The sequence below is a fragment of the Bicyclus anynana genome, chromosome 1 (genome assembly GCF_947172395.1).
Source record: "Bicyclus anynana chromosome 1, ilBicAnyn1.1, whole genome shotgun sequence".
Classification (NCBI taxonomy): Eukaryota; Metazoa; Arthropoda; class Insecta; order Lepidoptera; family Nymphalidae; genus Bicyclus; species Bicyclus anynana.
The window spans coordinates 7,857,750-7,875,903 of record NC_069083.1 but is presented as its reverse complement, the minus strand read 5'-3'; the positions used below and the strand labels follow the sequence as shown (position 1 = coordinate 7,875,903).

At 33.2% G+C, this 18,154-nt stretch overlaps 1 protein-coding gene across 2 annotated transcripts in view; it reads left to right on the top strand.

Annotated features, from left to right (window-relative positions):
- LOC112052887 (uncharacterized) overlaps positions 1-18,154 on the top strand; it is a 61,454-nt gene that overhangs the window by 17,987 nt on the left and 25,313 nt on the right. The gene's annotated exons all lie outside the window — the stretch shown is intronic.

Sequence of the window (18,154 nt, the reverse complement as noted above, 5' to 3'; positions counted from 1 at the left end):
TACACGTTGTAAAACTCCGAAGCCAAAACGTTAATTGGGACGCAATGTAATAAAGGAGGACGCGACAAATCAATGCATTCCGATAGATGATTCACATCATTAATTTATTGTTTTCACAATAAAACAATGCGGCTTTCCGGATTTAATGACACAATCATTAATTCCGATAAATGATGATAGTAGCTATAAGATAGCGGTAAAATATAATACAAAGGTCGTAGTGTTGTAACTACTTATAAATCTCTATTTAAAATTCAAAAACATAGATTTTAAATAAGCTGGAAATCTAAATTACGAGTACTTCTAAAAACTAGATTACTGCAACTAATTATAATTTTCACTCGTTTATTCAATGAAATATTCCATGATATTATTCTGATTGATGAAAATTGAAATTTCAAAGCTAGCAATTTATGTAGGTATTCGTATAAACTTCAAATTGTGCTACTATTTATCATAGAAACCTTAATAGCTTTGTGGTTAAGACTGTCTTAAACCGGTCGTTAGATACGATGATCTATGGCCGTACCCTCACCAAGTGTCAAGACATCGGTTAATATTTCTTTTTCATCTGATCCATCTGTATTACATTTTATCTCAGACCAATTATAGAAGGACCTGTATCGCACTCACAGTCACGAACAAAATTGTCTGTCATTTTCTGAGGAAAACGAGCTTAGATTTTGTATATATCTTTTACTAAACTAGAAGTTTTTGCCCGTTTTTTACACAATCCAATTACACAAAAAGGTATTTTTACGGAGCTCTTTAACCGACGAACACGATTACAACTATTTAACATTGATTCTATAGAGACAGTTTTTATAATCGCATTAGATCGTTGATCATATACTTTGACAGAAAAGTAAGGTCTAGCGAGGCAGGTCCTATACAATAATTGGTCTGAGCATTTTATACATACGAGTATACACGTGATACATTCATTTGTATACTCGTACTGTATACATACTTGTATCACTCGAATACAGCTTGTCATCGACCTAATTGGAACGAGCCTATGAATCGCATACAGGTACCCCATTTTACATATTACACTGTATCCGAGAATTTCACATGAATGTGAAGTTATAGCACGCGAATGAATGAAATTGCACGCAACAAAATTAATTTCATAAGCCCTTTATTAAAATTAGTTCAATTTTATAATTACAATATTTAAAATTAACCTAAAAGGTTAGTGAATTGTTTATCGGAATGTTTAAATCATAAAGATATTTGATGTAAATTTTCAATCCAAACATTATTTCATTGAGAAAGAATACAAATTACATTAAGTAACTTAAGCTAACTTATCTTTACTTAATATAAGTTAAATATAAATGGTGTTAACATCAAAAGGGTCTGGAGAAGAGCAAAATAAGCAGACTAAATAAAAATAAATAACATTTACTTTGTAACAACGGCCTTAAGCGTTCAAGATCTTCGTTTTTCTTTGTTCAACGCATCGATATCGTCTCTCAATTTTAAAGTTCCACGGAAGATAAGATAATAGTTGGTTTTACATTGGTTAACCACTTCCATCAATGTTTGATAATTTACTTACGTATATCGACTCTGTGATGCTACGTCATCCAATGTAATCATCATCAAAAATATCGTTGTAATGTTAGCCTGTGGTTTAGTTTTTTTAGAGTTTTTTGGGCAAAAACAGGCATTACAAACATATACCAGTAATAAACTAATTAAAACAAAATACAATCACAATAGACAATACATTGCCTAAAAAGTACAAATAGATGTATTTGCTATTAATTAAATATGTCGTAAATATTGTTTTAATTATGTTGTATAATGGCTTCTTTTGCCCATTTGTTAAATACCTTGCATTACATTAAAGAATTCCTAGGTTTATTTTCTAGCTGGAGTCAATGTTGAATTTTGTATTTTCTAAATTAGATTAGATATATTTTGATAGCTTTGGCCGTGGCTAGTCACCACCCTACAATAAAATTAATAACTAAATAGCTTAGCGATATCGCATTCCAATAGAACAATAATATTGTGTTTTTGTTATGAGGAGATGACATTAAATAAGAACCATATAGGCTTCTTGTTGTAAGTACTCCCCATCATATTATTTAAAACATTAACATTGAAGAAACGGGAGACAGCGAACCTTACGTTGAAGATTTTATTATCATGTCTAAGATACGACGGATTCCTGAATGTTATTCCACATCATTGCGTATTAGAAACGAGGAAGCGAATCGCTTCATAGGTACGCATAACAATTATGCAGAATACCAATGAACTACTTATAGGGTGCAAACCTTTACAGTAGGAACTTCTGAAATTCGATGCTACTATTTAGAGACAGGCAGTAGACAGTAGGTAATTACTTTTTTCTTTCTATTACCAAATAAACTCTCTTAATTAATAAATAAGCCAATAATAACAATCGTCCGTTTCGGTTATACAACGGGGTGATTTATCACAAAACACTTGTAAATCGGGAAATTGCGGTATTCCAAAAGGCATACCTACTCAGTTCCAGCAAGTACTCTCCGGCTTTTGATGTATTCGTTACCATCTACCTATCTAGTCTAGTTTAATAGTCTTCAGACTGCACTGTCAATTACCATAGAGAGATTGCAGTCAAGCGCAAATGTATCTACCGGTGTATCCGAAAACTAAATATTTATGCTCTTTAATTGCTAAATTTTCTATTTACATTTCAAAGAAATCGCTATTTCGATTGACAGTAATAATTATTATTGCTTTTTCATTTAAACCATTTTAAGGTTTACAAAACAGTGCGGATCATCTAGTTTCAAACACTTTGATATTTTTTTATTTGTTGACAAATTAACCCCTGTCTGCAATATTGTACCTGGTGGTAAATGGTAGCGGGCTTACTAAAAAAAGATGCTATACAAGTATGTTCGATTCTGACTTCTTGACAGTTTCATTGTGGCATCATACCATAATGTTATCATACGATTGACGGTACGTTTTTGACAGTAGGGTGGTGACTAACAACGATCGATGCTACCATGAGATCAGACCTAGTGCCCATTTACCTACTGAAACTATAGATAAATAGAATAATTAATAAGGTAGATGCAAAAGTTTCCATTATTCATGTAAATTTCTATAGTTTCCAAAAACGTTCTTATGTTAGACCCTAAGAGCCTAGTATTCCAGCTCATGGTCGAATTACACAATCTATATTGGTTACAATACGTAATAGATAATTCCACGTGGCTAAAATATCGGTGTTGTCATATGTTTGCTAATAAAACCGGCCTTGCATGACCACTGACGTGACAACTAATGTTTCTGTGTCTAATTTTATATTCATAAATTCATCTTGAGGAAACGGGTATCTTTATGTATAAAAAGTTGTGGTTTTCCTACTACAAACTATTGATCATAATCTATAGTATTGATGTTTCTAACAGGTAAATTGGTAAATTATTTTGTTATAAGAATCATCTGGTAAGGTGTTTGCATACGTGATATCCTGTATGTTCTTTTTTGCATTATTATTTCATTTGTAAATAATATAGGTACATTGTTCATATTTGCAAGTATCATTGTTTGAATTTTTCTTCTACCTAGTCATCATCTATTTAGATAACAAAAATATCTATAAAATACCAATATCGTGACTCGTAAGTACATTTTTAAGCAGTAGCTAGATAGTTATGTATATCTAATCTATCAAATATCTTGTCAGATGCAAAAACACGCTGATCGAATAACTAGCATATTGATATATTTCCCGTCCAATATACATCCGATCCAATTCCAATAAGCTGTCAGTGGATACGTAACACCCACATCATATTTCACCGATAGACATATTATATCGCCATTAATATTATCCGACAGTTACGTCCATGCTGTAACTTTCTCCGAACAACATCGTTGCAGGAATACTGCCCGTATCTAATTGGTGCAGATAAGTCGTGCGATCTGTAAGAAAGTAAACTGCAAGAAATCGCCTTATTATAACCAATCCATAAAGGTGCGAACGAGTAAATGAAAACAAACATGACTGTTTACTTTCTCTGTCATTTCTACTGGGTATTAGCTAACACGTTAGTTTAAAGCATTGGACATAATATAAGTAACGGTAAAGTGTTCCGGTTCATCATCGCCCTATTGCATTCTATCATAACTTGTAGTTACCTGCTGTCCTGTTCACTAATTTGTTATTTATTAACAACTTATTAAAATAAACATCAAATCAACTAAGAAATGTCATGTACCTACCTACTGTATGATAAGCATCACCAAGGTTTAAGGGATTGTTAGTAGGCACCAGATGATTTTTGTTACATACAATCTCAATTTCGTATATGTCAACTAACATTCGTCAAAGATGGTGAATTAGTCTACTGGTCCGATGGACTAAAATGCTTTTCGAGGCACTGAATATAATTCGACGGATTCAACTGTGTGTAAATCTGTAATGATAATTGGTGAAACACTGAATACAGATAATTTTACAATTCGAGAGTGACGTTGAACTGCAAACTTCAGTGGGGTGCTCATATAGAGAAACTAATGCGTAAACTTAGTTGAACTGTATTGGTAATGAGAAATATTAAACAGTTCACTGATTTAGATGGAAGAATAATTTCAGTCCTTAGAGCATGATTGCTTGTAAAATTAGACAACACGTTGGCTTGTCAAGCAACGCATTGTATGACAATTGACATGGAATTTGTAAAGAGCAAAGATTTTCACAGTTCCGTTGAATGCCTAATATTCCAGTATAGTTCTTTTCGTTAAATAGTAAAAAGAAAAGTAAGTTAACTTAAGTTTTTTAATGCATATCTTAAAGCCTACTAAAACACTACAAAAATTGGGTATTTTGGTAAAAATTTAAAAAGATATACGGTGTAGTTTAGTTGAGATTTACGTTAGAACTGAAATAGCAGCACTATATCTACACGTCGTAGTGACGTGATGTTCGGTATTTGCGGCGTGCGCCCAGGTGTGCGGTCAGGTGTCGAAATATTTGCTCTAAAACAAGTTACAAAACTCAATACCTATCAGGAATCTGGTTCTTAATCAAATAATCGATCATGGCATTAACTGTTATACTCGTACTACACATATTCGAATTAATAAACGTGCAATATTGCGTACAAAATAGCGTAACACCAAACAGCATCTTAATAATATAATCCTTACAGTACATCCATAAAACAACCTCCTATTAATTAATTGTTATCTATACTAATATTATAAAGCTGAAGAGTTTGTTTGTTTGCTTGAACGTGCTAATCTCAGGAACTTACTGGTTCGATTTGAAAAGTTCTTTCAGTGTTAGATAGGTTAAATAGCTCATTTATCAAGAAAGGTTGTAGGCCCAATATTTCTACGGGAACAGGAACCACGCTGGTGAAACTGCGCGTCGTTAGCTATACTTAAATACTTATAATTTAAAGTAAGCAGGGAAGTTGGTGGCGTTTTATAACTTCGTGCTTCGGAGAGCACGTTAAGCCGTCGGTCCCAGTAAATTTTTTGCCAATTTGACGACCGCATGACACAGTAGGTAGTGCATTCTGCCCTGCATTCTGCGTCCATGGCCGTGGGTTCGATTCCCACAACTGAAAATATTTGTGTGATGTGTGTTATTTTTTTTTTGTTAAACTAGAGATGGACACTAGAGCATCAAAACTGAAACGGACAAATATTTAAAATTTACTTTTCGTTTATTCGCTCGGTTTTTAAACAACGGTGTTCAGGAAGTGTAATATATATACATAAATATATTTAATGGAATTAAAGACAAAATTGTGCATGTGTGCACTCAGTGGTGTAGCTAAAATCGGATCACTTTTTGAGTTGATTTTGTAGGGACGTATCCTATCTATAGTATAAAATTATTACTGGCTTATACCTTATCTACATATCTATTACAGTGATGACCTATTTACAAGTCCATTAAGGCTGTGTTAGTACAGTAACATAATAAAACAACAAACGTTACCTGTCGGACGGGGCGGGATAGAGATCAGTGAACCTCGCCGCCCATTCATTTTGCATTAGTTCCGACTCGCTGCTACGGGATTAACGGAATGCGGTGATACTCCATTGAGCGGTCTATCCCAATGTTATCTTTTATCCGTATATTGGGGCAATGTAGAATATAGTATGATGCTAATTGCTAATTGCAGAATACAGTCGAAATGCTACGGAATGCTACGGAATTCCAATTATTGGTGATGACGTAACCTATTTCGAATAACGGTGGGTACAGACCGATGGTTCGCGGCCTAGGGTATTGTTATGACATAAATATGTAATTGAATATGCAATTTCGAAAAGGGCACATGTTGGATATTCTGTATATACATCTGATATATATAAAATATCTAATAACATATTTAAAGATTGATTTTAAAATAAATACTATTGGTAATTTTCGAACACAACAGACACTTTTAGAAATTGAACACTGGCTCGGAAATGAACCAGTTTTTTTTTAATTCTTGGACATTTTAAATTTTCAGACATGTGCCCTTTTTGAAATTGCATATTTAATTAAATTCACGCTAATCTTCGATACTGTTATTCAGATTTTGAAGCGGTTTCCATATTAAATGATTATGAAACACGGCTAAAACTCACGTGATATTAGGTCGGAGTATTTCATAGTTCATAGGCGGTTTTCATAGTTCGAAATAAATTCTTGGAATCCATAATGTTTTGACATTTAGTACCCTGAGGGTCTAATAAGTTTATCGCAGGTGTATATCGATTTTAGACATCATCGATCATTTTATTCTCTTAATTCATACCATTTACTGAAGTAACATTACTTACGCCCTTAAATAAGAATGATTCATGATGGTTTTGCAAACGGTTGTGGTAAGTCCAGGATTCGATGTAGGAATATACATAAATACTGCTTGGTAAACGAAATAAAGTCTCACATCTTAAATGAACGCATATTTTTTTTATTTCTGCAAGAAAGTTAATATACTAGTCGATAGTACGAGTTTCTTTTAAAGAATAAGATAAAACACGTTCAAGTATCTCTCCGCAAAATATTAGTATTATGTATGATACAGATACATTTACGTTAGATGGAGGTCAATGAACTCTACTACAATATGCCCATTTATTTCGCCCAAGCTCCAATCCATTGTTACGGGAATACATAGTACGTACCCAGTTGCAGCGATATTTCGTCGATTTCTGCACTATCACGACGTTATCTATTGCTGCTATCCTTAGTCCGGATTTTGAACACTCTATTGTACATTTGAATTAAACACATACATCCCTTTCCCGACTACGGTTAGTTAAACACAATTTAAATTGGATGGATTCAAAGCTAAGGCACATTCCGAATTCACATGAGTTGAGTTTTTATTTATATCATTGAACTACTGACGATTGTTTAATTAAAATGCAAATTAATTTATTTTATTTTAACATTTTTAAACATGCCCAATATTTTTCTTTTTTCCATCAACTTACTCTTATCAAAAATCCTATCCAGTCAATTTTTTTCTAGATTAATAGGCAATGGTAACTAATATACTTTATCATTATCATCATTATCAACCCATATTCGGCTCACTGCTGAACTCGAGTCTCCTCTCAGAATAAAAGGGGTTAGGCCAATAGTCCATCACGCTGGCCCAATGCGGATTGGCAGACTTCACATAAGCAGAGAATTAAGAAAATTCTCTGGTATGCAGGTTTCCTCATGATGTTTTTCCTTCACCGTTTGAGACAAGTGATATTTAATTTCAAAATAAACAATTTATTAAGTATTTAATAAAAAAATTTAATATTTAATATATTCTCCATTGTACTAAATTACATAGAGATAAATGAGAGCTTTTGTAATTTTTACATAAACATTCAAAAGTAACGAAAATTTCGAAAAATTTGTGTAACCATTTCGTTTGCGACTCGGAATTCTTGATCTATTGTTGACGCTGTTTTTTGTTGCACCATCACTTCATCTTGTCAAGGCAAATGCAAGTCCAATGCCTTGTAACTGTTTTTTATTTACGTAAACAAATCTAGACTGAGACGTGAAGCGATTTACAAATTACTGTCATACGTTTTGTTAAACGCGTCCATTCGACATACACTAAGAGTCAGTGCTAAGTTAACGCTCTATCTTTTTTTAACGAATATTTGCCATATATTTTAAATATGACCAATATTCCTATTATCGGTGATGAGTGCATCCGCTCTTACCGTTGAGCTATTGAGGCTCTTATATCCATGGTTAGTGAAACATTTGTCATTTGATTTAAAAAAGTCGCTCTCCTTCAAGTATTCATTTTTATGTAGGTATATCTGCAATTGTCTACAAAATTACTGATGCTATTAGTGTTGCATTTAGTAGATAGAGTTTTCGTTAGGTAAATGCATATTTTTATGGAAGCTTGTTGTAAGTAGATAATTTGAATACGGTTCATTAAAAAAAAACTAATTTATCATTACTGCTTTTGCATTTTATTAAATAATGATAATCGGTACATTATATTGCTTTCTTTAATTAAACTAGCGAACATTTTTTACGTCTCTATTCGAGCGAAATTCTGTTTTCCGCACATCCCGTAGGAATCATGAATTTTCTGAGATAAAAAGTAGCTTATGTTCTGCTCCAAATTTCTATTTATTACTACCACCTAAATTCATCGTTTAAAAGAAAAAAGACAGGCAGACATTTATAATATTTTTGTAAACATGTTACTTACATTTCCGCACATTTACATTACATTACATTATTTCTTTTATGAATATTGTTAATTGATATTTGAACTTTCATCGCTGGTGACTTTGACTTACAACACAAAAGGAATTGCTCACCAGCTCTTAGACTATTGGCGCCTGTTACTACAATTTCCACTGCAACTCATTACAGATACAAACACCTTTTATCTTGTAAATGCCCATATTTACGGCGGAGTTTCACAATCGCAAGCGACGCAACTTGTGAATATTTCATGGTTCTGTCTTTGTTGAAAATATATCTGTAACTTAAAAGTTATTTACCAAACAGAGGCGTTACGAAACAATGAATATTCATTTCACACGTGTCAGTACTTCAGAGTAACACTTTGTCAACGCGTACCTAGCGTACGGTTCTAAAGAGTTGCGGTGCTACAATGTCTTGAATGGGATATTAAAAAATATGAAAGTCCGGTGAAATTTTGTTCGTACAACAACAATTTCAAAAACCTACTTTTATTTTTAAATCTTAATATTTTGGTGTATTTCGTATTTATTTACAAAATTACGTTATAAGGAATTATATTTATGTTTAATTATTTGCGTTACGTGTTAAAGTCACGTTAAAATTTATGAATAAGTCAAAAATCTTTATTGAATATGAAGGGCGGACAAAAAATACTTATACGAGTACATACATCTTACAAGGATAAAATAAGGATTAAGTATAATAATGTGATAAAGTCTGAAAGTCGTGCCAGCCAAGTTGAGGGTTGAGTACGTAGGTTAAAATGGTATGTACGTGGGATGCAGAGGGATGAAAATCACAATTAAAGAAGAATAAATATTTATAGAAGAACCAAGTGGTACGACACATTTTTGTAGAAGTACTAATCATATTATAATAAAGACACAATAACTAAAAGACTATCAGAAATTAAGTAAAGCAGTCTTGAAAATCGGTCTCTGACAATGATTAATTTCTGACAATAAATAATTGTCTTAATTTCATTTAATCGCTTATTTTTTTTAAGTAATAAAACACAAAAAATAAATTTGTGCATGTGCTCAGTGAAATCGCTAAATTAGGATCACTTTTTGCGGTGATTTTGTAGGCACGAACATATCTATAGTATAAAATAATCATTGACTACTGATAAGAGAACTCTAAAAGTAAGTACATATAGTAAGGATTCTTTCGTGAGATTTGGTATAACTAACATTTTATCACCATGAAACTCACTTCCCAGCCAAAACATCCTAAACTTTAATAAGATCCCGACGCCATAAAGTAACAAGTCGTAAAACAAAATTTGTTACGAGATTGTACTAAAGATATAATATATTATTTATACAAAGATTTTACGTTTATTACCCCTGTAAATTTTAATTAACGTTTATTTTTATGACTTCGGAATAGGTTTTTATTTTTATACATCGACTCCACGAAAAACAATAATACGAGTAGCAATCACAAAGATATTTCGATACGAACGTTTTGAATGATTTTTCATAATGTAACTTTTACTAAGTCGTAATTTAAATTATTACTAAGACGTTTATGTAACTTGGAAAATTTAAAAACATAAAATATAAAAATTTGTTTGTTAGAATCTATGTGGCTGTGCATAGCAATTTATGCGATAGCGTACCCCTCGCGGTTTAACCTGCTTGTTCCCAATGCCGTGGAAATCAATACTTACTAATATTATAAATGCGAAAGTAAGTCTGTCTGTCTGTCGTGGCTTAAATGCTGAACTGATGAAGGTGAATTTTGATACCATGATAAATGGGACCATGGAGCAATACAAAGGCTACTTTGAAATGAAATGGTAGAAAAAGAAGTTGAACATTTGTTTGAAAAGTCCTATATTATGGGAGTTATAGTTATAAAAATTTGTGCATAAATCATGAAAGAAATATGAAATGTTATCTGATTCGAGATTTTTTAAAATTCAACCCCTGAACGGTCGTAAGGGGCTGATGAAAGCTTACATTAATTATTCGCAGACGAAGTCACGAGCGTCCGCTAGTACGGGGATAAAATGAACCTTGTCTATGTTACTCGCTCGCTGTCCGTCATCACTCACAACAATAGGCCGTAACTTTATTTATTCGTACCTTTGATCTCTAATATTTTCATTTAATATTCATCTCTATCTATCTTTTCATTAAAAATAAAATAAAACTGAAAACAGAATTAGTGTACAAAGAATCGACTTCGACAGAATTATAACAAAACGTTTTTAGGTCAAACATTTCTGAATGACAATGATGACAACAATGCATTCAAGTGGTTCTCATCTACATCGAAGATTGATGAGGTTGTGACATTGTAAAATGTTGATTTTGAAATAAGAGAAGATGCTGAGTTATTCTCGGCTTCTTGAAATATCTGCATTTTAAAATGTAGAATCTTGACTTTTTATAAGAGCTTGTTTAGTACCTAAGTTTAAATTATATAAAGTTTGCGTGCTTTGATTAAGCTTCCAAACATGTAAGTAGGTATATTGTAAACTAGCTGACGCCACACGGTTTCACCCGCGTGCTTCCTTTTCCCGTAGGAGTACAGGGATAATATATAGCTTCTAGCCTTCCTCGATAAATGGGCTATCTAACACTAAAAGCATTTTTCAAATCGGATTAGTAGTTCCTGCGCGTTCAATCAAACAAACAAACTCTTCAGCTTTATATATTATTATAGAAGTATAGATTAGCAATGTCGCCACATGGAAACCCTAAATCACGACATTCTCTATTTCACTAATAACTAATAAGACCTTCTTATTGAATCAGTCTATCCCTTGTAAGAAATCGCATTAAAATCTGCTGTAGTTCACAAGATAAGCGTACATTACTTTAGAACTTTATTAGTACTTTATACCTTTTTGTACTTATATTATTTATAAAACAAAAAAATAACTTTAATTCGATAAAACAAATCGAAACGGAATAAAAATAAAATCCGTTGAGAACACTTACACAGAATGAACTCGGGTATTTCTTTCACAATCCGTTTTATTAACCGTCAGCTTGCAGTTCATTGAATCCGAGGCACAATGTGGCCTACACTCAATGGCTCCCGCTTTAACCGGGAGGTAAAAAGCCCAGTTTCGACGTGAAAGCCTAACCCGGTTCAGCAATAAAGACACGCCAACCGCCTCGGTAGGCACAAAATAGCGCCTTTATCGAAAGCCCATTGAAAACCTTTTTATTTTTGTTTATTAACATTTCCAACAAACGAATGGATATCAAATTATTGCAGAGTTAACCTAGTTAGTATAAATAGATGCCAGGGTTTCAGGTCGCATCGTCAAGTTAGAGTTAAGTTTATTTAGAATACGGTGTCGATTGTATAAAACCGCGAATAGATTCAACTTAAGACTGTGCTAGAAATTAGATTATGTAACCAAAAGATTTTCATTTTATTTGTGTGCATATTTAGATATTTTTTGTAGTTTATTGTGTATATGTTACAGGTTTTGCTAGAAGGTCAAGTAAACTTTAGTTTCTTGGTATTATCCAAGTATTATTATCCAAGCTTTTTCGATAAATACAGAAAAATAAATGAACTTTTAATTAGAATTGCGTATACATATCTACTCAAAACTCTTGTTTCTTCTCTTAATCTTAATTATTATTGTTAATGAATAGACCGATGAAAGTAAAATAAACAAAGGATGCAAGGATAGTACTTAATAAGTGGAATGACCTGCTTACCCTTATAGGAATGTCGTAAGTAATATTATAAATCTCTCTCTATACACTACAAGTAAAGAAGAAGTTATTGATTAACTATTATCTTCAGTTTTTTGAAAGAGAAGAATTTTGAAATTTTTTCTTGCTTGACATTTTGTAAACGTCAAATCTGCAAGTTAAAGTTTAAACTTGCAGATTTATCGTCAGTTTCCTCAGTCAGATTCGTGTATAACGAAATATTTAGCCAATATAGGAATTGGGACGCAATTTTTTAATCCGCGAATAGTGTAAACGTGAATTAAGGAAGCGTGAATAAGGAGCTTTTACTGTATAGTAAGTAAAAACGTACCTATTGTTTGCGAGTTAACCTGAGGACACACGCATTATTTGCGATGCGTCATCTCCAATCTTAGCTGACCGTAACTGGCCTGTGACGAGTTATGACCTCAGAGTGGTCACGATTCTTGTCCGGACAAAACAGTGTTCCTTAATTACAGATTCCACATTAATATATGTTATATTGGAAATATACATATAAATGAAATTATAGATGGAACTTGATTTATTTCGATTCAACGATTCAACATCGATCAATTAGATTTTTTCAACCGCATATTAATATCACACATGCTAATTGTAATAACGTGTTTGCATTTTAATAAGGTGTTAATACACACTATACCTACCTACTTTTTCTGTAACTGCGAAGTGCGAGGCTATTAATAATTATTATAACTTGGTAGGTTATAGGTATATGTTTGTAAACTTGTTGCTAAATAAATTATTAGCAATAATTAACTAAATGGATTTGTTTCATTAACAAGACATATTTATTATACAATATATTTTATCTGTATATTCTTTTGTCAACCATTGACGATCAAGTACCTAATCTCACATCGTGTGTTAGTCGCGATCAACATGATGTCACGCACATCGCGACCGACACTCGTCAGTTCTATCGGCTGTCAAGCCGTTAGCGCTGCAGGCATGTGAGCTTACTTGATGACATTAGAATGGATAAATGCAACAAACTGATAGAAAGTATCATCAAATTTTCTTTACGATCGAAAACAACTACGTCTTTACCTTATCGGACCAAAAGTCAAGGCTTCGATAATAATGGCTGTATAGGCCATCTGCAACGCATAGACTTAGCAAAAACTTGTATGACAGTAACCAGACCAAGAAGGCCAGGTGGTTATTGTGATGGACATAGTCTTCAGTTTTTAGACAAGCAAGCTGGTTTGTCTTATTTTGTTGCTTCTTCGCAGGAAACTGTTTTTACTTCAACATTGTTGTAAGTACAATCAAACAATAGGAATTCGCAAATATTTAGATACAATAATAAGCTTACAACTTCATACTTAATTGTTTTGTCCAACTGTAACAACAAGCTGAAAGCTTTGCGAGGAATAAATTTGAATATGGAGTCACTCAAAATCAAGTTGAAATACACACTAAATTTTTTAAATATTTTAAGATTAGACGCATAGTTTTATGATTAAAAAGTAAAATTGATTATTGAAGCCTCTATAGCTCAGTGGTGAAGGGGCCGGACCCATCACTCAGAGGTGGTAGTTCGATCCCCGGCCGCTGGACTGTTGTCGTACCCACTCCTAACACTATTAAAAAGATATTTATTTATTTATTTATTCGGAAGCCAACGTTGTATACAAAAAACTTATGACTAATTAAACATAACATGCATTAAAAAGTAATATGCTACATTGTACACCCCACTTACAGGCTAACTCAACATGCGTTTATTTTAATACAATTCTTAATTTACCATTAAAAAAAAAGAAACAAAAACTAAATCTACCTACCACTAAAAAAAAACTAAAAGAATGAAAAAAAAAGTACTAAGATATGCCAAGTACTCTTTTTTTTAAACAAAAAAAAATCAAAATTGAAAGTTTGAACATACATCGGACTACGAGACTCGTATAATCCGATCCGAATCCGAATCCGAATTTGAGGCAGTTAAGGTCACGGTCACGGCCAGCATACAAATGTCTGTCAAAATAAAAGTATTTGAATGATATAGAGCTTTTAAAGAGCTAACATGCAAGCGTGATTTATAGAGTGCACAATGTACATTGGTAATACTTTGTTGTATTTGCTTTTGATACCTGAAATTACTAAACTAAGAATATTTTACTGTATAAAACTGTTGCAACGAAACCAAAAGCCAGCCACGGCGAAAGGTAAACCACGACCACCGGACATACCTCTGTTATTCTGCGGTCAGATCACAGCCGAGCGTCGGGGACCGTGCCTCTTAGGAATTCTGTCGGCGTACGTTGAACATTGATTCCTTACAACTCAATAGCTCTGAGGTGAAAAGACCAAGTTAACGGATTAACTGACCTGAATACATCTTTCAATTAAGTACACGACGAACGGTTTGACCGTAGTGTATGTGATTTTGTTGGAAAATGTTTCAAAAACGTCAATATGGTCATTTTTGTTAACTTGAATCTATTTTAGACATGTTTCTTTCAAGAAGATTAATAAAATTATTGAAATCTTATTTTACCAACTTGCAAATTATATATCACTAGTAGATGCCGCGCGGTTTTACCCGCGTGGTTCCCGTTCCCGTAGGAATGCAGGGATAAAATATAGCATATAGCCTTCCTCGATAAATGAGCTATCTAACACTTAAAGAATTTTTCAAATCGGACTAGTAGTTTCTGAGATTAGCCCGTTAAATCAAACACAGAGACAAACTCTTGAGCTTTATAATGCTAGTATAGAAATAATAATAACGTAGTTACAAATGGCTTACGTTTTGGCTTAAACTTCTAAGTAAGTCTGCGTAAGCGCAAAATACCTAATCGTATCAGAATTAAAAATATTATATTGACAATTTGTACAAAGATCTGCAGAGATAAAATCAAAAATCCAAATTCAAAATTCATTTATTTCAATTAGGCTTAGTTTACTTAGTTACAAGCACTTTTGAAAGGTCAAGATTATATTGTCATAATTTCATTTAATCTAATGATGGTAATAATAGTCGAAAACTTAAAATGAAAGTTACAAGGGTTCCAAACGCGCCTTGGTCCGAGAAGAGCCCACAACAAACTCAGCCAAGGTTTTTTCTTTTTTTTTATGTAGCTTGAAAAATCAAAAAGCAAAAAGCAATCCATTGCTTTATGCTTACTAAATCATAGAGATATTGTATTGTTATAAATAAAGATATTTAAACCGATACGTACCAGCGAATTCATGAAGTAGGTCAAGCGAATTGATAAATCGGCTTATCAGCGAATATTGTAAACGATCAATGTTATTTGTTATTTTATGTCATAAAAATTGCAGAATCGGTAATTTTGTTTATTTACGCAGTTAGGTAGGTTAGTAGAATCGCAGACAGGAATTTAGTAGAAGTTACACGATCGGTGTAATTGTTATACCAGTATTGCCGTTTAAGGTTTTTTTAATTGGTCCAGGTCTGGCTTCGACCGTGGCTAATTACCTACCACCCTACCGACAAAGACGTACTGCCAAGCGATTTAGAGTTCGGGTACGATGTCATGTAGAAACCTAAAGGGGTGTGGATTTTCATTCTCCTCCTATTAAGTTAGTCCGCTTCCATCTATTGTGTCATCACTTATCATCAGGTGATTGTAGTCAAGGGCTAACTTGTAAAGAATAAAAAAAAGTATTACTTTTTAAACTTGCTTAATTGTTTGATTCTTAATGATTAGATTCTGTAGTTAGTAGATTTATAGTTTAAAATTATGATCAGTGAAATTTAATAAAATTAAATACCTAAATATAAAAAAATAAACAATTTACAAGTAAGATAGGGCAAGGATCATATTAAAAAAAATTAAAATATGGGTTTCTTAAGTCCATTATTTCATGGTTATCGGAGTAGCGCTGGTAGCTGGTTGTGTTACATATTCGGATTCGTAAACTACACTTCCTGTTCCATTTCGGCAAATAAGTGACAAGGCTTGTTTCCTAAAAATATAACATTATTACGGATATCATTACTGACATATCTCACGTCTTGTACATCATCGGTATTTCCGCCACGTTGCTTTTCGAAATCGTACCTCATCGCGACACCAATACCTGATCGCCGTCATACGTGATCTGTACCAAATAAGGGAATTTCTCTATCATTTTCTTTCCCAAAAAGTACTGGTAGTATGAAACTGAAAGTCACAACGTAATCGTATATTGCAATAATAATACCCTGGCAGTTATAATAATAAACTGGCAATGGCTAAGCTAGTAAAACATATGAATTTTGTTGAATGGCTTAGAAAGTTCAAATTACTATTAATTAACTTAGACTGACGTTGCATTTAATTTAATATGTAATATCAAACATACGTATAACGTACATTTCTATATTTGGCAATTATCACATAACCATGAGATTATTGCCACTAACCATTAAGAAAGTGCAGTGTAACTCCGTTTGCATAAAATTCTATGAACCATGGATTTTTCCGAAATATATGAGTTATGTAACCCGCCCCTGTAGCCAAGTGGCAAGTCGATTCTCTTTCTATGATCGCAAACGCTACTAAAACTTGAAAAATGTATGGGAATGACAGATCTTGATCACGTGACGTGTCGTTAGCAAATATGTCATTCCTATACACGTTTCTAGTTGTTGAAGCGTTTGCGATAGAATTAGATAGTTTGCGTAGAAAGATAATCAACGTGCCACTAGGCTACAGGAGCTGTTAATCCTGGGTACAACATATCGCTTTACAAATCAAGAAAATCAGTTAAAATCGGTTTAATGGTTGTGGTGTGAAGGAGTAAGAAGCTCATACAAACACAAACTTTCGCCTTTACAGTAACTTTAGGTGTGACAAAAATTTCAAGACAAATCGGTTTTTTCTACTAATAGTTATGTATAATTGTTGTATGAGCCGTGATAACCAAGTGGATATGACTTCTGCCTGCGAGGATGTGGATCTAATTCCTATAGCTATCAACCCATATTCGGCTCACTGCTGAGCCGAATATGGGTTGATAGCGAATAGTTATTATGTTGATGAATTTGTTATTAGTGCTTCAACAACTGAAAACTGAAAACAAAAAAAAAAAAAAATAACGTATAGACAACCTCAGGGTACAACTATTACTATTAAAATAGTATAGTAAAAATATTACTAACTATTATCGTCTTCACAAAGGGTCATAAAGAGCATCAACATTTTCAGATGTTTTCGCGTTCAGCTGAAAAGCATTTTCTATATTTTGGTGAATCCAAAAATATTCTTGAAAATGTCGTTCACGGAAATAAGATCACGTGATCTTATTTCCGTATTCTTGAACACAGCGTTTGCTTCCGTCAGCGTCCTAATGGTGGGGAACAGGAATAGGGAAGTGTTCTTACAGTCTTTTACTTGGATTTGAGCCAAATAAGGGATACAAATGTAAATGTAGTCCATAACATTCGTTTGCAAGAAAAACTGTATGATAAATAGTCTTGTTGTACATTTTCTTGGGAAATGTTATTACTTTATTATTATTTTCTTGTTGTAATGGTTGTAGCTTATTGTGTACATTTCGTTGAGTTGTTTATCCTCTAGATATTATTACAACTACATGAAGTAAGAGCCGTGATAGCCCAGTGGATATGACCTCTGCCTCCGATTCCGGAGGGTGTGGGTTCGAATCCGATTCGGGGCATGCACCTCCAACTTTTCAGTTGTGTGCATTTTAAGAAATTAAATATCATGTGTCTTAATCGGTGAAGGAAAACTTCGTGAGGAAACCTGCGTACCAGAGAATT